Consider the following 25024-nt stretch of genomic DNA (forward strand, 5'->3'; position numbering starts at 1 on the left):
TAGTAAAATTTTTGAATCCTACCACTGGTCTCGACATCTTTTTTACATTATGTAAACCAAAACTGGTTGTAATATTCCAAGTGTGGTCTTAACCAAAGCATTAAAAAGTGGTACTAACACTTCACATGATCTGGATTCTGTGCCTCTGTTATTGCAAACTAGGATTGCATTGACTTTTTTGGAAGCTGCAGCACACTGCTGGGTTATACAGTATTTAAGTGATTGTCTGCTAGGATTTCAAGAAGCCTCTTGCAGTTACCACTGTAAGGCACCACCTAGTCTATACTTGTGCATTTCATTTTTCTTGCCGAAATGTAGAACCTTACTTTTTCCCCACTGTTGACTTTAATTTTGTTAGCTAGGGCCCAGTGTTTATGCCTGTCAAGATCCTTCTGGATCTTCTGGGGTCTGGCTATTCCTGCCAGTGTGATGTGACTTCTACAAATTTGATGAATTCTCCTTCTATCCCCTCATCTAAATCATTTATAAGATGTTGAAGAGTAAAGGGCCTCAGATAGATCATTGTGGTACTCCACTGCTTACTTCCCTCCATGAAGATGTAGTTCCTTTAAGGACTACATGCTGTGTGTGGTTTGTCAGCCAGTTACAAATCCATCTGGTGGTGATGCTGTCTATCCCACATTTTCCTAACTTACTAAAAAGTAGGTTGCGGTCTACTTATCAAATGCCTTACTGAAATCCATGTATACTATGTCCACAGCATTCCTCTGGACATAGCTAGTGAACATAAGCCAGAGACATAAGTCGTAGCCCCTTGGCATGGCAGGATTTGAAACCTGGATATTTCAAGCCAATGATATGTTGGGTAAAAATAGTGACATTTATTGCCTTTAGGGGCCATAATGTTTTTCATATGCTGTGACCATATAAAGTAGTCCTTCTCATGCTAAATGGGTTTTCAGTTATGGATTAAATGGGTTTTCACCTATAGATTATTTATATTTAAGGAACTAAATTCAGCAGCAGTCATTCCTTGTGTTTCCACCACATTCTTACTTACTGTCCATGTATCTTCAAAAGGTTTCAATATATGTGTCTGTGCATCTCAGTACACCTTCTTTCTACTTTTAAGATAGGCGGACCCCACCCCCCTCCCTTGCTTCCTTTTAGATCCCATCAGGACCAGCCCAAGAATGACATAGAACAATTTAGGCAAAGTTCACTTCTTTATTTGCTCATACATAATAAACAGAATCATGCCAGACTAAACCTTTACTGCTTTCACCCTAACAGATGCAATCTAAGGAGTGGCTATCCTACCTCTCTTCCTCTGTCTCCTGTCCAATTCTAGTCTGTGCTGCATTTTGTCTCACTGTGCCTCTCTCTCTCTCTCTCTCTCTCTTTCTCTCTCTCTCTCTCTCTCTCTTGCTCTCTCTCTCTCTCTCTCACACACACACACACACACACACCACCTTGGAATGTACTCCCTCCTTCCTGGAAAACTTCCCCTTCATTGCAGTCCATCCCACCATCTCCCCCTCCTTAGGTACCATCCTTCACTGGTTTCCTGTTTTGGAGAGAGAGTTTTCTCCTTTTATTCATAGCTGCTTTTCTAGTCTGTGTATAGTGGCTTCCAACAAGCAAAGGAGACCAATGTGTAGGCAGAGAACAAGTAGGTACAGCATCTGCTTCTACCAATAACCTCTCTTCTGATTCTGTTCAGTACTGGGAGTCGGTGGATTCAAAGAAGCAGCAGGAAATAAAAAGCTGCCTCTGAAGCTGGTGTTTCTCAGGTCTGGCACCCCAGACACTCTTTTTAGTTCTCTTCCTGAAGCTTCTGCGGCTTCCTGTATTCTCTCCCGCCTCCTTTCCTACCTGTCACGTCACTTGTGCCTCCTTCCTCCAGGGTTGCACTCCACCATCTCTGTGCATCTAAAAGAGAGAGAATAGATTTATGCCAGCAGCAGAAACATTCCCCTTGTGATACCCCCTGTCTCTCCAACACACTGTTTTATACCCAAGGCAGCAATCATAGTTTGCCAGGCCAGCATTAATCCAGAAATGGCGCAAAGCCCTTCTATGGAACAGTCTTCAGAAATAGACTACTTAGGTACTTTTGCTGCAAGTTGTTTAAAAAAATGAAATAATACTGGTACAAAGTAACACATCATACTTAGATTATTAATTCATTTTACAATTCTTTTGGGGAATTTATTGGTTTTGCACTTGTCCAACTACGCTCCTGGAACAATTAGTGCTGTTGATGAAAAATAAATATGATGTACGTTCAGTGGACTGAAAAGACATTTTTCTTCTTATTGTGTCAACACATTATTCATTGCACAAACAGACATAAACACACACACACTTCTACTTTGAAATGTATGCATGTTTAGCATCTCTTGTATATGTCTTTTGACAACTATTGTCAAAACAAAAAAGTATCTGTTTCACTAGGCAAGAGGACTGTTTGTAGCTGAGCTTATTTTTCAAGGAAGATGGTTTCAAGTACAGCTGGAAATTCTGTTTGTTTTAATATGGGCTCTCTTACTCCAGTCCATTTCACCCCAGATGCTTCATAAAATGCCCCAACAATCTAAGTTGTTTCAGGTTTAGGTTTATTGGTTTAGGTTTAGGTTTATTGGGATTTATATGCCGCCCTTTTCCCTGAGGGGACTCAGGGCGGCTTACAACCACAGGGGGGGGGGGTGCAAGGTCAAAAACAAAACAATATGTGAACAAAGAAAAGATAGTAAAACACAACTTTCATTCAACAATCAAACACTCGGGCGGGTGAATTGGAAGCCTATCCCCAGGCCTGCTGGGAGAGCCAGATCTTGAGGGCTGCGCGGAAGGTCTGGATAGTGGTGAGGGTACGGATCTCCATGGGGAGCTCGTTCCACAGGGTCGGAGCAGCAACAGAAAAGGCTCTCCTCCGTGTGGTCGCCAGTCGGCATTGACTGGCAGATGGGATTCGGAGGAGGCCCAGTCTTTGCGATCTAATTGGTCGATTTAGGGAAGTAGTCGGCAGAAGGCGGTCTCTCAAGTACTCAGATCCACTACCATGGAGTGCTTTAAAGGTGGTCATCAGTACCCTGAAGCGCACCCGGAGACCAACAGGTAGCCAGTGCAGCTCGCGGAGGACAGGTGTAACGTGGGCGAACCGCGGTGCGCCCACTATCACTCGCGCGGCTGCATTCTGGACTAGCTGCAGTCGCCGGATGCACTTCAAGGGCAACCCCATGTAGAGCCCATTGCAGTATTCCAGTCTAGAGATCACAAGGGCTCGAGTGACTGTTGTGAGAGCCCCCCGGTCTAGGTAGGGCCGCAACTGGTGGACCAGGCGAACCTGGGCAAATGCCCCCCTGGTCACAGCTGACAGCTGGTGATCAAAAGTCAGCTGTGGGTCCAGGAGGACTCCTAAGTTGCGGACCCTATCTGAGGGGTATAAAATTTGACCCCCCAGCCTAAGCGTTGGTATATTAGCCAAATTATTGGGGGGGAAGCACAACAGCCACTCGGTCTTGTCCGGGTTGAGTACCAGTTTGTTAGCACTCATCCAGTTCTTAACGGCCTCCAGACCCCGGTTCATCACGTCCACCGCTTCATTGAGTTGGCACGGGGCGGACAGATACAATTGCGTATCGTCCGCATATTGGTGGTATTTTATCCCGTGCCTCCGAATGATCTCGCCCAGCGGTTTCATGTATATGTTAAATAGTAGGGGGGATAAGACCGAACCCTGTGGCACCCCACACGTTAGGGGCCTCAGGGACGATCTCTGCCCCCCGACCAACACCGACTGCGACCTGTCCGAGAGGTAGGAGGAGAACCACCGCAAAACAGTGCCTCCCACTCCCACCTCCCGCAGTCGTCGCAGAAGGATACCATGGTCGATGGTATCGAAAGCCGCTGAGAGGTCAAGGAGAACCAGGATGGACGCATAGCCTCCATCTCTGGCCCTCCAGAGATCATCCAGAGAGTTTCACTACTCAATATGGCCATTGTGCCATATTGACAACTTCCAATTGGGCAGTGATGGAACAATATTCTTCCCATATCCAATCTCATTTTTCAGGGGAATGTGGTCAAGAAAGTGATTATGATGCAATTTCAGAAGAATTAGAGGAATACAGAGGTGATCTCGAATCAAGTATACAATAACTGCTTGGTAAACAATATGCTATTAACTTGTTCTTCAGTAACAGATTTTATGCAGTAATGGAGAAAAAATAGAAGTGGTGGGAAAACTAAAAGACAGATCTCAACTTCTGTACAACCCCAAACAACATCCCTTTTCCTCTTGTTACAACTACTCTCAAATGCAAAATTAAAATTAAAAATGGCCACTAGATGGTATCCTACCTGCAAAATTGCAAAGTAAATGAGTTAGCTTCAAAGTTTATTGATTCCAGGAAGAGGTATTTGTTGATTACCAATCCATGTGTCCCGTCTCTGCTTTGCTATTTATTATATTGATAGATCTGACATCACAAAGCAGCAAAACAGAGAGGGCTATTAGAGTACAAGTTACTTCGTGTCATCCAATTTACTTATAAAAAATAAAACCACTTAAATGAATTGAATATGAAAACTTTGTTTTAGCTCTGGACAGAGCAATATATACTAAGTAAACTATATATGCTTCCTTGTGAATTATGATGATTTTCTTAAAGGTTCCACAAATATATGGAACATTTTTTGAACAGCACTATTTATGCAGTGATTATCTCTCAACATAGTAATAATTAATTTTTAGAAATATCAGACATACTGTCAATATCTGTTGATATTCTAGAGCTGCACCCAGCAGTAGTCAGGACTGTCATATATACGATATTCAATAATCAAAATTTGATAGATATAACCATGGCAATGGACACTGAGCATTATTGTATTTAATATTCTATTAAAAATGAACTGTTCTAATGTTTTCTGTGTGCATGACATTTATTTATGTTTGCATTTTTTAAAAATATGCTCATTTATACACATATATGTTGAAGAACCAACCCCTCTAGCTGCTTTACATAACAAAAAGCCATACAAAAAAGAGAAACTGATGATATAACTACAGAAAAAAACCCTCATACAGAACAGAACAAAATCTTACAGGGCCTCATTAATTACCCTGCCTCATTAATTACTTTGCAGGGAGAATATCTAGGTGCTTCAATACCTTTTGGAATATCATCAGAATTGGAGTGTTGGGGTTCTATGAAGGAATACTATTCTAGGAGGCATGAGAAGACACACCCCACATGATAGAAGACCATGATAAATTGTGGTGACCCAAAGCTCTTGCAGCTGCCATAAAAGCCAATGCAGCCCTAGGCTACATCAACAGAAGAATAGTAATAAACAGCAGTGGGATGCTGCCGATTTAACAACCAGTTCGGTGGGCGCACGCTTTGTACGCCTAAAGGGCTTGTGTGCAGCACTGAAAATGGAGCATTTAGAAGCTCAGCTGCTCACCTTCCAAGTCAGCAATGGTAAGTAGAACAGCGAGGAAGGGGAAATCAGCTGTGCTGCACAACTGAGATGAGCTACAAAGCAGGAAATAAAGGACAGGATAGTGCAAGGAGATGGGCGGGGCCAGGTGATCATTGGAGCTACCAGTTCACTTGAACTAATCCGAACCAGCTGAATGCCACCTCTGGCAATGAAGCATTAGTACCATTTTAAATTGCACTGGTAAGATATTGCTTAGAATATTGCATCCAGTTTGGGTCACCACAATAAAAATAAAAGATTTTGAGACTCTAGGAAAAGTGTACTGAAGAGCAACAAAGATACTTAGGGGGCTGGAGACTAAAACAGATGATGAACAGAATTGGTATGTTAAGTCTAACAAAGACTAGGGATGACATGATAGCAATTTTTCAATAGTTGTCACAGAGAAGAGGTGATTAGCCTATTCTCCAAAGGGAAAGACAAGGTGAAGGATGGAAGATTTTCAAAGAGAGATACAACCTAGAATTATGGAGAAATTTTCTCTCAATGAGAACAATTAATCAATGGAATGGCTTGCCTCCAGAATTGTGGGTGTTTCATCAATGGACATTTTAAAGAAGAGATTGGACAGGCATTTGTTTGGAATGGTATAGGGTTTCCTGCTTGAGCAGGGGTAGAAGTAGATGATTTTCAAATCTGCTATTCTGTAATTTTGTAATTCCCTGTTTAGATTAAGTTTTGGGACTCCTTAATTTGGATCTGAAGATTTCCTAGAAGTGATTCATAAAACTTTACTGAATTCAGCTGCCATCAGTTCAAGATAATTTTCTGCTGAGAAACAGCAACTGTTCTGTTGGAATGGTCATTGCTGACTGCTGACAATAAACTGTAGCCTAGTATCTTAATGCACAAATGTATGGTTGAATTTGAAAGGTAGCCATTTCTATGATAGGAGATGAGCAATAGGAAGAGCATTTGATCATTGTGTGTATTGATGTTTTTTAAACTCTGTTTGTAAAAAATGCATCCTAATTGTATTTTAGGTGGCTCAGTGGCTAAGACTCTGAGCTTGTCTATCAGAAAGGTTGGCAGTTCAAATCCCTAGTGTCGCGTAATGTAGTGAGCTCCTGTTACTTGTCCCAGCTTCTGCCAACCTAGCAGTTCAAAAGTACGTAAAAAATGCAAGTAGAAAAACAGGGACCACTTTGGTGGGAAGGTAACAGCGTTCCATGCTGCTTTGCCATTTAGTCATGCTGGCCACATGATCAAGGAGATGTCTGTGGACAGCACTGGATCTTTGGGTTTGAAATGGAGATAAGCACTGCCCCCTAGAGTCGGGAACTTTCTACAGAACTAGAAAGGTAAATGTGATTATCTGCAAATATCCTGAGGAGATGCACAAAGGGAAAGTTAAGAACAAGTGAAGCATTGTCCAAAAGAAATAATGGTTTGGAAGAATGGGGAACAACATTTTCATCTAATGAGAGGACATTAATGTTATCCTTTGTTAATGTGATGCCAGCTTGCTCTAGTTTGTTCCATACTGTATGCTTTAGCACTTCTTCATGAAAACCATGGAAATTTTCTGTATTCTGGATGTCTTCAGAAGCTATTAACAAAGAACTTTTTAACAAGGCAATCTGATTTATTAAAGTAGTCTGACAATGTAACTTTTACCAAGTCAATTAGCAAATTGCTTTCAGTAGATGAACCAATTTGCACTGAATATGCTTGGAAGATATGGAGGAGGAATAAAAATTTGGATATTAACATGAAAATGAAGCCATTTAATTAGCAAAGCGATGGGGAAGAAGGGGAAGGCCCCCTTTTCATGATCTGAGCAAAACAGGTGCCTTAGTAAAAAGATTGCTAATGAAGCAGGCTTTCTCCAAGACAATTTGCATAGCATTAGCCTTGCAGATCTTGCTCATCATTTTAACCTACAAGAGGTGGAAGAGTTCAAGTTGCTTTGAGAAATTGACAGTTGCCTTAAAAGCATCCAAAGGATCTAAATGGGGGGGGGGGGAGAGAACTTTCATAAATTGTTATCAACTTCTTCAGAGTGATTGGAAGTATTTAGAAATATCTCCCATTCATCACTGCTCTAATCAAGGTGAAAGTTCTGTTACATAAAAAAAAGGAAAGCAAAGTCTTTACATTATATTTGATACCGAAACAATAGTTATTAAGGGTGGAATCAAGTTAGGCTTTTGCTGTTGTTAGTTGCAAAGTTGTGTCCGACTGTCGTGACCCCATGGACAATGTTCTTCCAGGCCTTCCTGTCCTCTACCATCCTCTGGAGTCCATTTAAACTCACACCTACTGCTTCAGTGACTCCATCCAGCCACCTCATTCTCTGTCATCCCCTTCTTCTTTTGCCCTCCATCTTTCCTAGCATCAGGCTCTTCTCTGGTGAGTCCTTTTCATTAGGTGGCCAAAGTATTTGAGATTCATCTTCAGGATCTGGCCTTCTAAAGAAAAGTCAGGGTTAGTGAGTGGAATATAAGAAATAAACCATTATAAGATAAGACAAAAGTGACTATATGTATGTAAAGCTTCCTGTGGCCTCTATCAGCATTTCTGTGTTACAACCTTGAAATTATTCCTTGTGTCCTGGGGAACTTCAAAGGACTTACCCCTGCTCCCAATTCCCTGAGAAATGAGGCAGCAGTATCTTAAGATGTGCAGGTTTATCTCTATCTCTACCAACTTTATCATTTCTCTGTTGTTGTAATGCAGCTGTAGGAATGTGAGTTTGACCAGGACAGTAACTGTGAAAGGAGTTGCAAAGAAAATAGAAGGCTTTTCTGGGGAAGCATTAATATTGCTTCTGAATTGAAGGGGCTCTGCTTTCAAAGCTGTGCAGTGCTGGTTGATCTTGACACTTGGGATCACATTTTTCTACTTTCAGATTTGCAAGGTCAGAATTTATTTCACTTGCATCGGATTGTGAAGCAGCATTGTTCATGTTTTTCCAAAATGGGTAAAATCAATTTTAGAAGTCATTACCAAATTATTGTTCCAAATCACAGGAGGGAATAGTTCCATTTTATACCATCTTGACTGATCTGCATTTTGAGTATTATATCCAGTTTAGGGATCCAGGACTATGTTTTAAGAAGGATTCCAAGGAGCTAGGATTCCAAGGAAGAATCCTAGCTCCCTGGAATCCTTTTTGGGGATGGAGGGGGGGGGGGTTGAAGAATAAATGGCACTCTTCCAGTAACTGAAGGACTGATATGCAAAGAAAGATCAAGGCTTGTTCTTTAACATTCCAGAATGCAAGATGTTGAATAAAGGCTGACTCCATTTGAAGGTCCGAAAACAAAACTTCCTAACAATAAGAATTCATCAGTGGAACAAATCCTTCAGAGAATGGTTCCTTTATTGGATGTGTTGAATTTAGAAGAAGGATGATAGAGAGCCGGCTGTCTTAGATTGTGTAATTTGGATTCCTGGCCCTGACAGGGATTTGACCCTATGGCCTTAGCAGCCCTTTACTGCTTAGTGATTCTATGCTTTTATGACTCAATCTTCCCACTATTCTGGAAACGAAGAACAGAAAGGAGTGCAGCTTGACAAATGACAGCTCTAGATTTTAGCCACAAAAAGACTTTTACCAGAGTTTTGCAATTACATTGCTTGGAGGAGGATGCTGTAGAAACGTAGCCTAGGTGTTTTTTTTTTGCAAGTTGTTTTTTCAGAAGCAGCTATCTTTAAAGAGTCTACAGAGGTAGAGATTCTACATTTTGTTTGTTTGTCTTTTTATTGCCAACTAAAATGTCTTTTCATTGTAACTCTGACCAATGTTGTTCTAAAAGTACCTAATAGACACTTCAAAACACTTGCTGTTGTTTTCCTTGTTTCGATCTTGTATCCTAGTTATTACTATGGCCTTTCCCAATGCAGTAATTTATTGGATGTGAATCCCGGTGAACTGACCTGTATTTGTCTCTTTGATGTGTGTTCATTGTGTGGCTGTACATCTCATACACGTAGACACAGTATACATCTGTTTCTATTTATTATAAAATGTCCATCCCTCTTGCCTCCTCCAAAAGTGATGTTCCAAAGGCTAACAAGATATTCTATCCACACCCCCATTGGTAAAGAACAATAAAGATTACAAATAATAACATCAGCAATACTATGTTAAGCAAAAACTAGCATAAAAGGAGGGGGGAGGAATTAACAGCATCAACAGCTCAAAGAATGAAATTCTAGCCACAGTGCATTCTGTCCTGTAGGAACACCAGGGGATGAAGGGACCAAAATTAGAACAAATAAAGTTAGGTTGAATCACATAGCCTTGTGGAACATCAGTAATGTAAGGACTCCAGAAGAAACAATGAGAGTACAGTAGACTTTAAGAGAAGACATGAAGAGTTTACACAGTGCCTTGGGGTCTGACTTTTTGTTTTTTAAGAACCATTTAGCTTGTCTGTTCAGAAATACCATAAAGACAACCTGTTTCTCAGTTTGAATGTGAGATCTTGTTAAGAAGGGCCAGTGGGGTCATCACAGCTATCCCCAAAAAATGATCTCACGAATCACTTAATTTTAAATTGTCTACATCTCTAAAACTGCACCATGGCATATTTTGAAGCTTCTGAAGATTGTTCCCAGCAAACAACTTTCTGTCCCCTTTAATCTTACCTCTTCCAAACTTTACTGATTTGTGTGCTAATTCTGTGGTTTCAATTTATTCAAGCAGGAGAATTAACTTGTCAATGTGTTGATTTCCTTTCTTATTCTAATGATCTAGCATGTCTCCAAACATTTTAGCATACGTTTTAAAGTTCTTCTTTTCCATCCTTTCCTTTGTCTATTGCAAATCATGAATTTATTCCTCTATTTTTTAAAAAAAACCAAGGTAGCATCTCACAAACAAAATAATTAGCAAACTTATTTTGTCCCGTGGAACGAAATTCTATTTATTGTCAGGCACATTCCTATGTTATAAATATATTTACGTGTGAACTTCATATTTGTTCATTGGGCCTGTAAATCCTACCATAAGATTACATTTAACTGGAACAAATGTTTTCTGTTCCTGCTTTGAGTGGATACCTTGAAACTGCCTCTTGTTTCCTTTTTTATTACTGCCTTTATTACTCCAGGCTTTTACATACTCCATAAAACAGAATGGACCTGACCTGATTTTTGTGGCCTTGTCATCACTAATTTGTTTTGTAGGTGCCTTGATTTTCAGCAAGACAGCCATCTCAATGATGTTTGAGTAGAAGCAGGCCAGGAGTGTTCCCATAAACACTTATTTTATTGAAACTGCAAAAGAAGAAATCAGAGTGATAAGAACACACATGCAGTGATATAACAAGCCTAGGAAATCACATTTGAAACCTAATGCCACCAGAGTTATAATTCATCAGGAAAATGAAGAGGGTGGCATTATGCAATGTGCAATTATTTTTTCTTCATCTGAGCCTTGCACCTGTCTTTGAACAGTATATTCAAAGCTGCTCTGAAAAGTGAGGCAAAAGTAGTGGATGTAAATTAAATGCTCTCTGTAATTAATCTAATTATTCAAAGGCTAAATGTCAACAGATACATGCAATTGACATATTTCCTATTCCCCTAGAAACCCAATCTTTCCCAAGTTTCAAATAAATTAAGAAATCTATAAGCAGCCCTCCTCCCATCTTCACATAAACATGCCGTCTTGTATATGCATAGAACCAGGTCTTAAGGAACAGAGTCAACATATGAAATTAGGAAGGAATAGCATTATTGGACAGGTGTATTGCTAATGGATAGTTGATACTAGGAAGAAAAAGAGAGCAGTGTATGATTTCCTGGAGGGTCATATGTTGGCTCCAAACTGTGTATTTAGATCTTACTAAAGATCTAGTAGCAGTTACTACCTAAATTAAATATTGTTATATTTAAATAATAAAATTAGTGATAGAAAAACAGATGGGGGTATGTTTAATTTAACTGGAAGATTTTGTGCTGAGAAAATATGATACAGAAGAGAATACAGTGTGTATTATTTCTGATGGAACCCTTGACTGCTTCTTCTAATGTAGAAGGTTATAATGGTTGAGGGTTAAATAAAAGATGGAAACTTTCTGGGATCCAATTCAGCTGCCCAGTATGCATGACTGGACTAATGTTTTAAAGTCTCTTGTCTCTCTTGGCCCTGTTAAGCAATAAACCCCAGTCTTATTGATAGACAAGGTCACAGCAAGGTTCACGATGATAAAACTTTTCTCCCTCTGCAATCTGACAGAGCACCAGTCCACAATCAATCGCTTTCCCATCTATCTCAATAAAAGTATAGTCTGTGACTCTATTTTTGATTTATTGGCCAGACAGCTTCTTTTCACTTGATTGACACTTCAATCTCTTTATCATTGTAGTTGTGGAGTTATAGCAAAGTCTAAGAAGGCTTTGCGACTAACCTTTTCATCAAGTAATTTAAAAGAAAGAAGAAAATTGCTGGTAATTAGCTGTATTGATGGTATGCTGAACCAAACAACTCAGATAAATGTACTATACATTTTTTTAAGATGGTGATTTAAAAAAAATATACCCCAACCATCAGAACTGCTTAAAATGTATATTTCAATTGCTCATTATTTTAGTTCTGGCTTTTCCATAAAATGACCCTAGGTTACAGTCTCAGATAAGGAAATTGAAATGTATTATTTTGGCCTAAAATTTGGGAGAAGTTAAAGAGAAGAGTCAAGCAAAGATACAAGAATTCTAACAGGGGTCAGTGTAATACCCTTTTCCAAACCTCAATTTCGTTTTGCCCTATTTTCTCACCAGATTGAAAGTTTTTTTTTAATCTATATAAAACATTTCTGTGTACAACTTCTTTCCATATAAGTATACTTATATGCACCAGTATTTTTGTGCAAATATGCTTTTACATGCATATTTTGCTAATTTATGCAATGTTTACTAATATATGTCTCTTTTGGCAAGCTGCTCCATTAATGGAATGCACTTACTCTGTGCAATTTTTCAAGAAAAGCAGAATAGAATAGAATGAGCTGGAAGGGACTTTGGAGGTCTTCAAGTTCAGTCCCCTGCTGAAGCAGGAGAACCTATGCCATTTTAGATAAGTCGGTTCCTGCCAGTGGTGGGACCAGGAGTGGGTTCCTGCCAGTTCTAACCTCTTCTATAGAAGAGGTTCCACAAATCTACAGTGCTGTTTAGAACCAATTCCAGCTCCCTCCCCCCACCCATCCGGACATCATCAAGATGAAGAGCGAGAGGAGGAATTCTGGGAGTTGAAGTCCACAAGTCTTAAAGCTGTCAAGTTGGAACACCCCTGATTTTTTTCTAAAGGGTTAGGGGTGAAAGGGTCTTGTAACTTGACAGCTTTAAGACTTGCGTGCTTCAAATGCCAGAGTTTCTGAGCCAACATTTTGGTTGCTAAGCAAGAGCATTGTTAAGTGAGTCTCACCACATTTTACAAGTTGGCCATGCCCACCCAGTCACATGACTGGCAAGCCACTCCCACCCGGTCACATGGCTGGCAAGCCACTCCCACAAAGCAGGCCACACCTACAGAAGATGTTCTAAAAAATTTGAAACCCACCACTGGTCTTGACTCTTCTTAAAAACATCCAATCTTGGAGTGCCCATGGTTTCTGGAGGCAAGCTATTCCACTGTTAGGAAGTTTTTCCTTAATTCCAGGTTGCTTCTCTCTTTGATTAGTTTCCAACCATTGTTTCTTGTCCTGCCCTTTGATGCTTTGGAGAATAATTTGACCCCTCTTCATTGTGTCTGCTATCATGTCACCCCTAATTCTTCTTTTCTTTAGCTAGTCAAAACCAAACCCTGCAGCCATTCTTTGTAAGTTTTAGTCTCCAGGCCTTTGACTTTCTTAGTTGCTCTTCTATGAACTTTTTCCAAAGTCTCAACATCTTTTTTGTACTATGGTGACCAAAATTGGTTGCAGTATTCCAGGTGTGGTCTTACTAGGGTTTTATAAAGTGGCACTTTATAAAGTACATATTTATATGTACACTTTACCCAAACAATATTTTGGTACTGTTTTTTTTTAAATAGCTGCACATTCTTGTTACCTTTATTGCAAAAAATAGGAGTCCCATGCACACATGTATGGCTACAGTAAGGTAATATAAGACTGTATGACAGTCTTCCAATACTTGGATGGTCGTGAAAAGCAGAATTGTGACATTTAGGCTTTTAAAGCTTCATTTTTCATCTACTGACATCTTTGTAAAGACACAAGCAATTAGGATCTTTGTATCTTTGTATTTGGAAGATCACTTTTTGGCACCTCTAGTGCTCATGAAATACTTCCCTAGGTGCTGAACTCATGAAGATAACCTTTTTGCTGTTTTCAAAGGCCTATTAAAGTTATACAGAGCGACTGAGTTGAGCTAAATGGTCACTAAACCTCAAGGAAACAAAAAGGGTTGTCATCATAGTGCAAAGCACCACATCTGCACTGAGATGAGCAATGGCTACTTGGCACAGACTTACTGATAATGTTTTTCGCTTCTTTTTCTCAACTGTTCTCCCACATGGCCACCACCATACACTGAAGCAAAAGCAACAGATAAACTTCTGATGGCCTTTAATAAAAAGAAATGGTCAAAGTGGAGACAATTTCCCAGAGAGACGAGATGCTGTCCTTTTTCCTTGTAGAAGAAGTCAACTTGTATAAGTTGTGATTCTTGCACTGATTAAGATCGTGGATTCAGAGGCCAAACTGATACTTTCAAATTCAGAGTCTCTACTTCTAGGGACTATCAACCATCTGACAGAAAAAGAAATATTTTGAGCACCTGCCTTTTTGCATTTTAACAATTGAATTCTTAGTACCATTATGATCACAGAGACTTGGCTCTTGAGCTCTGAGATCCAGCTATAGTAGTACAACAAATTTTGGTGTAGTCCTATTCATATTTACCTGATAGTAAATGTTATTATCGTCAGTGAAACTCAATTCATATGTTGACATGAATTATGATTATCATAGTAGGCAAAGATGATCAGCCAAGATTGCAGCCCAATTTGCAAGGAGATATAGCAGATCAATGGTGATGGGCAGACAAAGCAGATGGAGGCACCATATTTTCAAGCTGGAAAGAAAAGATATACATATACCTATCATCTGGATCTGTTTCATGCTTCTGCCAAAGGGGATAAAATTTTGAGAAGGTTTGACATAAAGAGAAAGAAAACTAAGACAAGGTGATATTACCCAATCCTTTCCTTCTCCTCCCTCCTCTACCTTCCTCCCCACCATTTGATGTACCTTTTATGGGACTATAACAGTGAATTATAGAGCTGTTTGATATATCATAATTTGCATTGGAACTGTTGAATATTGGCTTTCAAAAGTTATATATAACCATGAAATATTTCGAGAAAGCAACCTATAAATTCATTAAAAGGTAAATTAGTGCTCCCCCGTTAATAAATTTCCCACTTATTTACAGGAAGTTTGTGTGGATTGTAAAAATATGATTTCTCCTCCAATGTGCTCAATATTATTTTTTTTAACTTATGACATCATAAAGTTAAATTTATTACATGCACTAAATAATAGAGGTCATTAGGAAGGACTCTGTGCAAATGCTAATTAACCAGTAACACACTTCAATATCTCTCTTAAAAAGCTGGTATACTAAAGGTTACCAAGACTTGAGAGCCAAATCTTTTCATTGCTATGGGCGATCCAGAGTTATTTTAGGATGGGTAGTTCTGAAGTACTACAGATCGGGAATGTTAAGATCTGTAGTGCTAAACACATCTGGTCCACTCCTTTCTAGGAAACCATAATTATGTTCTTGAAATGAGCTAATCAAGGTTGAAGATATTATATATGCAGACTAGATGGGCTAAATTTTTCATTGCATCATCATTCCTCTTTTTCCAGTTAACATCATATTTACAATCTTTGGGTGTTTAGGATCCAATGCATTGTCATATAATTTTCTTAAAATAAAATTAAATGAATTAACAGGATGATAGCATGCTGACATCTGCAAGCATCATATTTATTTCCAAGTTTGGGATTTTAATATATATTCCCAAAGTCACTCTCAAAACCGAAAAATATGGCTGAATTCAGCCAGTATTTGGAAGTTTCCCCATATGCTAAGTATAAATTATGATAATAGAAAATAACAGAGGAGGAAGCAAGAAGTAACCTCACCACTTTAATCCCTGGTAAACAATACTATTTGATTTGGCACAATCTCTTCAATAATAATTTTGCGAGAGCTTCCAGAACAATCAAAATTCCCAACGAATTTGCATGCTCCAAAAAACTGAAGACCTTAGTTTAAGAAAAAATATAGCAAAGTTTGTTGCTCAATCTTTAAAATAGTTGTATTAAAATCAATCCCAAATTTTAATGTTTTTACATTGCTTCATTATTATTTTTTTTAAAAAGACTTTCATCTTATCAAATCATAGCCACTGAGAAGTTGGGCAGTTGCCAGTCTTGGTGTCATCATTGTAGATGATGATCAGGCCACTGTTTTATTGCTTATAATATTTATTTAGCATGAAGGGCATACTGGGTGAAGGTTAAGGAGGGGCAAGATGAGGAAATAAAATGTGACCCTTTGATTTCATTATTGATTTCATTATTTACAGACCACTTGCATCCTGGACGTAAATTGTTTCTACTCCTGCCCTCAAAATGAGACTATAAAGCACTGCACACCAAGACAATTAGACACAAGAACAGTTTTTCCCCAAACACATCACTGTGCTGAACAAATAATTCCCTCACTGCTGTCAAACTATTCACTAAGGCTGCATTACTATTACTATTAGTCTTCTCATCGTTCCTATCACCCATCTCCTCCCACTTATGACTGTAACTTTGTTGGATGTATCATTATGATTTATATTGATATTGATTGTTTCCTGATTGCTTATTTGTACCCTATGACTATCATTAAGTGCTGTACCTTCTGATTCTTGATGAATGTATCTTATATTTTTATGTACTGAGGGCATATGGACCAAATACAAATTCCTTATGTGTCTAATCAAACTTGCCCAATAAAGAATTCTATTCTATTCTATTCTATTCTATTCTATTCTATTCTATTCTATTCTATTCCATTCCATTCCATTCCATTCCATTCCATTCCATTCCATTCCATTCCATTCCATTCCATTCCATTCTATTCTATTCTATTCTATTCTATTCTATTCCATTCCATTCCATTCCACTCCACTCCACTCCATTCCATTCCATTCCATTCAGTGCTGGGTTTCAATTTTTTTAGAACCTATTCTGTAGGTGTGGCCTCTTTTGTGGGAGTGGCTTGGCAGTCACGTGGCCAGGTTGGAGTGGCCAACTTGATGTCACTCACCAGAAGATGTTATGGATTGGGTAAAATGTGGTGAAGTTCATTTAACAATGCTCTTGTTTAGCAACCAAAATTTTGGGCTCAATTGTAATCATAAGTCAAGGACTATCTCTGCCTTCTCCTGCATGGCACCCTTGTTCTAGTAAACTCCTCCTTTTTGGCAATTTTCCTCTCTGTTAGAGGCACCAAAGTAATCCATACAATGGAAGGTTTCCTGCTGCAGCAAGGGGTTGGACTAGATGACCTTCTAGTTGCCTTCTAGCCCTAAATTGCTGTGCTGTTTTTCTTTCTTTCTGTTAACAAAGAAACCTGCCTGAGGCTCATTCCACATTCCTGTCAGATAGAGATAATGAGATAATGACCCTAGAGAAAGTTTGGCTCCATTCACAAGCAGGGGATCATCCAAACCCTTTTAGAAACACAAAGCCCATATTGCACAAACCTCAAACTCCAAAAACATAAAACCATATAACATATAACCATATAACCAATTTGTTGTTCCCTGCCCCTTCAATTTAAAGGTGTAAGCATTAAGACTTGTGGACTTTAACTCACAGAATTCCACAGCCAGGCATGCTCAGTTCCGATTTAAAGTGACAGCATTTGTTTTTCTCCTTTGTGAAAGAAGTTTCCTTTTCCCTTTTTCTTTTTCTTCTCCCTTCCCATCCTCCCTCCTCCCTCCCTCCCCCTCTATCAAACACACACACATAGAAGTTGGATTGGATTATCTCTCCTACCCCTTCCCTCTCTCCCTCTCTCCCTCTCTCAAACACACACACATAAACACACACACACACAAAAGTTGGATTGGATATCTCTCAAAATGGCTTGAAAGCAACTCCCCTGCCACCACCACCCCATTCCCCTGCTGCCTTCCCCAAACACCTCCCCCACTGCAAATGCAGCATGCTCTCCAGGTGGAAATGCCTGGAACACAATAAAACCCACCCACTCACCTCCTGCTGGCAGGCTGGGGTGAGAGGAGAGGCCAAGAAGTCAGAGGGGAGCCAATCCAAGCCTTCTGAAAGGGGCTGAGGGAAAGTGTGTGTGCTACAGCATGGCTCTTTGCCTGGCTTCCTGCCTCCTCCTGTGGTCTCCTCAGTGCTTGTTCATGCTCTCCCTCCCCAAGTGTAGTTTGATTGCAGGCAGAGCAACTTTGTCTTTTCAAACCTGTAATCAGTGAAGCTGGGCTGGATTTTTATATAGCTTTATCCAGGTGTGTGTGTGTGTGTGTAATGGATGGGGCCTTTGGAGAAAGTCATTTCCCCTCACCACACAGCTGGAGAAAGCTATGCTAAAATCCAGCCCAGCTTCACTGATTACAGGTTTGAAAAGGCAACGTGGCTCCGCCTGCAATCAAACTACACTTGGGGGAGGGAGAGCACCAGCTAGCCAGGATCCTTCCCTCCAGCCTTTGCCTAAAGCCCCACACTGCACCAGGAAGATGAAGTTTGAATTCCTCCCCCCCCCCGACCCACACATACATTTTCCAACTGCTTCAGAGAGGGCTTCAATGCTGCTATTGCCTCGGGTCCTCTGAAGAAGCCCCACCTCTTTGAAAAGCACCTTGCAAATGGGGGCAGGACAGGGGAACATACTGGTAAGGGGGCATGGCCATGTATGCCCATAGTGGTGCGTACTGGCCAGAACCCACCTCTGATTCCATTCTACTTTATTCTATGTTTTTATGAGTTCCAAGTGTTAATAAATTATCTTTAGATTAAAGAGCAACTGCTTTTTAAATCTAAATTTAATGTGAGGTTTATATAAATGCAAAGAAGCAATTGCCTATCGGTAAGGTTTATTTCTGTTTTTCTTTCCTCTCAATATGATTGTTTGGAGTGGGAGGAAACAAACCATAGGCATTAAAATATTCCCAGCCCCTGTCCTAATGAACTGGGTTATGTTTTTTATACAATTCATTAAAGTGACCTTGATTCAATTAAATGAGTGGCATGAAAAAAAGCCAGTAAATAATAAAGATGAAACCCTTTGGCAACTCAACTCTGTTACTTTAACCTTCCTTTCTCCAAAATAAAAAGAATCAACAGTTCCACTTCTCCTTCTCTCCTGCCCAAGTGATCAGAATTAAAGTAAAAAAAAACACTGCACTCCAAATATTAAAAGAATGCCAACAGTTTCAAACTTCCTTCCTTTATTGTCCCCCCGAGCAGTTGAAGAAGATATAGAGATAATAGAGATATGGCTGGAGATTTATCCTTACCTTTAAGCAAAATAGTTTTGATTTAAGTAATGCTGGTCATCCTTTTCCACAGTGTCATTGCTGTTAGCAGACTCTACATTCACTCCAAAATGGTTTACACATAGCTGAGCCATTCAGGACTGTTAGAATGGGTGGTAGTGAGAAGGAAACAAATGATTTGTTCAAAGGAAAGGCAGAAAAATGTGACCTGCTGTTTTTAAATTGTGAGGTGTGTCTATAAACTTTCCTTATCCATGACAGAGCAGAGCTGGCCCACATTACTGTGACCTATATGACTGCAGAAGGAAGGGATTCGCCTCTTACGAACATGTCCATTCTGAGTATTTGGTGTTAGCCATGATCCCATAGTAGGGGAAGACGGGGTAGACATAATTGTATGGGAGACTATGCAATGACTGGAGGTATTGTTCCACAAATAGGAAGCTTAGTTCCTAAAACTGGGCTTGAGGCACAAGTTGTTCCCGAACATGGCAGCTCAGTTAGTTACAGTTGCAATTCATTTCACTCATGAAACACAACTATTTGGAGACAGAGGTGCATTGGTGATTCCCCCATCCATCTTTCTGAGTCTGCACTGGGGTTAAAAATCTTTGCAGCACATCCCTCTGACGACTCTGCACTTTATTAGGTATGTGTGCATAGGGACATGAATTAACAAAGCGTGATAGATACTCTTTGGAAATAAACAAGATTTCTTCGGTCTGTTAAGCACTGTGTCCTTTGTTGATCATTGAGAGCCATATGGTGAAACACTGGTTCTTCATTGCACTCCCCTGGTTTTCTGTTGGGAAGAATAACCTGGAGATTTTGACTTTCGTTTCTGCTGTTTCACAAAAGCAAATAAATCTAGAATCACTTAGTTTTTCATTAACTTTGTAAAATTGGTTATGTGCGAGGCTTGTGTGAGGTGCACTGGAAAGTTAATATTTTAACAGTGCTTAGGAAGACATCTGTGATTATTCCCCAACAGGATTCTCTGTGTGTTATGTGTACACAAATAAGATGTCCCCAAAGAGTCACATAGTTAAATAATTCTAACTAGAACCCTCAGTTAACATTAAATTCTCTTTGTCTTTCTTTCTTAAGAGCTGCTCTTTTCCTTCATCTTGGCATGCTTCTGCTCTCATTTAGATGGGCATCCTAAACACTTTTAAATAGAATTAGGTTCCATTGAAGAAGAACACTCAATTTTGAGTAGCTATAAGAGATTAACAGAACAATCCTATATGCGTATCTATATACATACATATCTACATCTATATACCTACAGATACATACAGTATCTTCTGTTGTATCAATGTGCCTTGAACCCAGGGTTATAATCTGTCTCTTCTTTAGAAACAGAAGTGGTCATAGGTAGCATTTCTTCTTCCTGTTTTTTTTTCAAATCAAAGCAACCTCATGGGATAGGTTGACTGGGAGAAAATTAATTTTTCTGCCTGACTTTACTTGAATTGCTTCAGTCCAAGATCAATATATTAACTACTACGGCATTAAGCTTTTTCCGAGGAGACAAGGCAGGTAAATATATCTTGACATTGCACATCGTCACTGGAGGTGAGCGGGGGTGGATGTGATATTAAAAAAATTCTAATTTCTCAGATGTGCTGGAATCCAATAATGCATTATCTGTAGAACTCCTAGAGGACAACCACTTCCAGAATTAAATCTAGGATTGCCTCCCCTTTGATTGGTATTTTGCTTTAGAGTGAAACCCTAAGTTTCTCCAATCTTTTTATTTTAATGGATGGTTTACATCTTTTTCTTACACTGCCTAGTGGGTTGCATCTGTCCTGTGTTTATAAAATAATCGCATTGGGTCTTAGGCACTTGACTTCCAGCTTGCCAGAACTTACATCCCAGAAAATTTCAGCTATCTACCTCTATAGACAGAAAGATAAGAATTGGTCAGGCATTGTTTTCTCCTGTGATACTCTGTGGAAGTGAAAATTGAATATTGAAGAAACAGTACATACAGTATACAGAAAAATTATCTACCTACCTCTATAGAAACAAAGATAAGAATTGTGCAAGCATTGTTTCTGCTGGGACACTCTGTGGAAATGAAAGCTGAATATTGAAGAAACAGGATAGGAAGAGTATTAATGCTTTTAAATGTTGATTTTGGGGAGAGGTCTTGAGAATACAAGAAAAGAAGAGAAAAGAAACAAATGGGATAATCAAACAGATCAATTAACAAATAAAAGAATTTTGACTTGGGGCACAAAATTACTAGACGCAAAATTATATTTTTGGACACATTACATAAAGCTCTCTAGCTCTCAGGAGGAGTGTATGATGCAGGCAAAGATAAGAGGAAAGAGAAGAAAAAAGCATTGGAGCAAGGTGAATAGACTTAGTTACAGGGATCATGAGCGCTTGGTTGGAAGAAAAAATCAGGTTGTACACAGATCATGCAGAGAAAGATCTATTTGTGTGGTTGATAAGCATTAACACCAAATTGATTGCACTTAATCAATCAATGGGTTCTGCAAAATATATTTATTCACAGCAAGGAGCTCTAATGGGATGCTCTTGTGTATGTTACTTGGAATGGAGCAGTCTACCATTTAGAAAACAAATTTCCTTCCTTCCTTCCCTCCCTCCCCCTCTCTGTCATTTCCTTCCTTCCTTCCTTCCTTCCTTCCTTCCTTCCTTCCTTCCTTCCTTCCTTCCTCACATTTTTAAATTTTATTTTTTAAAAGTTAGTATCTATCTGTGTGTCTATCTAGCCCTAATTTTGATCTGAAATGTTTTTTGGTATAAGCCCATAAATATTTTTTCTCAAAATTCAAGTGCTCATTTTAAATTGCATGTAAAAGAAGAAGAAAGAAAGTCTACTTTATTGGTCCTTTGGAACTATAGACAGCCAGGCAAATTGAATGGCTTAATAACTTCTGATGTTTCATGGGCTTTGGGGATTTTATAAACTCTTTAAGATGAATATTCAAATAGTCAAGGACAAATATAAGAAAGATTTCTCCCTTACTAAGTGTAGCAGTCTTCTACCAGTTCCTTTTAAATGAATAGATTCACCTGCAAGCTCTTCGGATAATCAAGCATATCCTAACTTCTCACAAACTCGGGAGAAAGTATTTCTTTTCTTAGTTACTTGTCATGAAATGACCCTTGAAGAATTTGTAAAAAGAAGAACCCTTCCTGAAATTCTTAAAATACATTGAAGAAAACACACTTGTAAATCTTGAATTACTTGAATTACTTAGCTAGCACAGTGACTTGTATGAACACCAATTCAAAGAAGAAAGACATTTCCCAGAATTGAGTTAATTTTCATCTATCAAAGTGTGTGATCTTTTCAAGCACCTGCTCTCTTCTTCCAGACTCTACACTGGCTTTATGAATGTTCTGTAATTTGTATTTGTTTGCAAAATACTTCACAGATATTTGATTCCCGGTTAGTTGTATCAAAGCTGCTGAAAGCAAATGTGCTGGATCATTATTGCTTATTATGATTACTTCTGAAAAAGAAGCGGATCTCAACTGAATTTCTGTGGGGGATATGGGAGAAAGATAAAGTAAGTCAGAAAAATGTGTGGGCAGGGATAACGTGAGTACCAAGAAGAGAAAAAAGGCCATGACTATCTTAGAAATGGAATTTAGGATCTCAGATTATGGTTCTCATACTTTGTACCATTGGTTATATCAGTTCATGGCAGTGGAAGTTACAACCCCATAAGATCAGGGTACCCCAAATGAGAAAGCCTATTTGAAGGCAGCAACCAAAATCTTATGGCAAATATAGGATGTCATATACCATAAATAGTGGTGAGGCAGTGATTTCCCATGACTTCAGACCATGGCTTTTCAGGAAGGCGGCCCTGACAGAGTCATTAAATGGCAGAGATAAGTAAACAATAGCTTATCTTGGGTGAATCATAAGGAATCACAGCTAGGCAAGAAATAAACAGCTAACTTGTGCTGAACTAGTGGTTCTTTGGTTCCTTGTTTTTTAGAAGGCATTTCCTCTTGTTGTCTACTTTGCAATCCATTATCAGATTTGAATCTTTTGAACAGAAAAAATCAGTGGTGTTAGTGGATAATGGTTATTGCTGAGATATTGAGTATTATATAGTGTCATTGTTATTTATATTCTGGGGAGGAAAATGTGGATTGAAAAGATGAAAAATGAATTGCTGTGCTGAAAATCTACAAAGCCAATGATGTAGCCCAGCTGGATATTTGCTACCCAATATGTGAAGTGCAGGGATGCAATATTACTTTTATCTTCAGAAGAGAGCTCATTTAAATCATATCGAACATAACACTCTCCTTTAAGTTGAATTCAGTTCCTGGAGACTTTATAACACATCAGTGTAGCTTTCCAGGCAACAATGCAAAAGTGATTTGCCTTTGGTTTCTGAGGTTTTTTTTTTTAAAAAAAAATCCTATACAGTCTATATTCTTGGTATTTCTTGCAGGTTTCTCATCCACATGCTATCCTATGTGACATTGCTTCAAGTTTTGAAATCATCTAAGGTTTATCTGGGGTTCAAATAATACAAATTGCTTTTCTCTGCAGTACTATTAAGTCCAACTGATACCTCTTCCTCCTGGAAGTGAAAAGGATGATCAGGATCACATGGGAATAAATCACAGGATAGGGACTAAGATATCTCTTGCTACCACTAAATAATTTTTCATCACCAGGCAAATAATTTACAGGCTATGGCAGGTTTCACATGAATTGTTCGACCTGCATTCATTTATTTCCTGACCAGCCACACATGGCATATCACAGACACCAAACAGCTATGGAATGTCTTCTAAAGCCGAAAGTAATGAGATTGAAGAATCAGTGACTTGCTAAAATGAAAATATATTTCAGAGATTAAGAATTCAGAGAGAATGAAATATGTTTTTACATAGAATTACATGGATTTTTTTCCTGCAATCTAGTAGGCAAGACAACAATGTAATATGTGAATAATTTGTGGAACTATGGACATGGCTCCCTAAAATTGTGATGTACACACAATTTTATGCAACCACTTCTAAAAGACCTAACAAGAACTACCTAATGTCTCCAAATAAGATTGTTCACAAGATTGTTCCAATGATAAGATGTGGGAAACTATACCTATATAACTATTTCAGGGATACCTGTTATTTCTTAAAGAAAACCTGTTGTTTTTTTCAAGTTTCAGGCTCAAATTTACTGAGTGGTTAAAATCAAAAGCATCTTTTCTAAACCATCTTCAAAATATGCCCAGCCATAAAAGGAATGTTTGTCAACTTTACCAGAATTTGATTCCAAATAATTCTGGCCTAAATCCAGTAATCTCTGCTATGGGAACAACATCTTTATAGAATTAATTTTTAAAAGAAAGAAAATATATTGTAGGATTTTGTTTTATCATGCACTCATAATTGCAAATAATTCTAATTGAACTCATTTGGATTTAGTTATAAGCAGCTCTGTTAAAAAATGGTTCTGTAAACAAACAAATTTAAAATCATTTTAATGATCAATTTGTCCTCCACTCTATCCCACACCCCCCTGCCATTACACAACAAATAATACTGCCTGCACAAGCATTTCATAACAAAGACACTGAACTGCTCTGGCTTCCTTGAAATATTCACTCAACCACAAAGAAGAATAAGAATCTTCATTTTAGCAGTCAGGTAAACCATCATCAAACCCTTAATATTGCAATGTGATGTTTGAAAGAAATTACTGTAGTTTCTTCCACTAGGTGGTGAGATTGTAAAGCTAAATGTCAGACCCCATTGAGAAAAATATATATGAGTAAATGGAAAGGTAACAGTCAAATTAATGTTTTTAAAAAGTAATTTTGGGGGTTGTTGATATTTGGCTACCATACTTTTATTTTAAAATCCTATTAACAGAAAATAGATGCTGTTTCCATACACTGCATATTTGAGCAATGGAATGCATTTTCACCACTACAGAGGTAGCTAAGCCAGCACTAGCTCAATTGATTTTAGGATATTCAACAAATCTGAGGTTAGCATGTCAGCATCTTGTAATCTTAGGATGGCACAAGATAGGTAGCATGTGAC

The sequence above is a fragment of the Thamnophis elegans genome, chromosome 2 (genome assembly GCF_009769535.1).
Source record: "Thamnophis elegans isolate rThaEle1 chromosome 2, rThaEle1.pri, whole genome shotgun sequence".
In the NCBI taxonomy this organism is placed as follows: domain Eukaryota; kingdom Metazoa; phylum Chordata; class Lepidosauria; order Squamata; family Colubridae; genus Thamnophis; species Thamnophis elegans.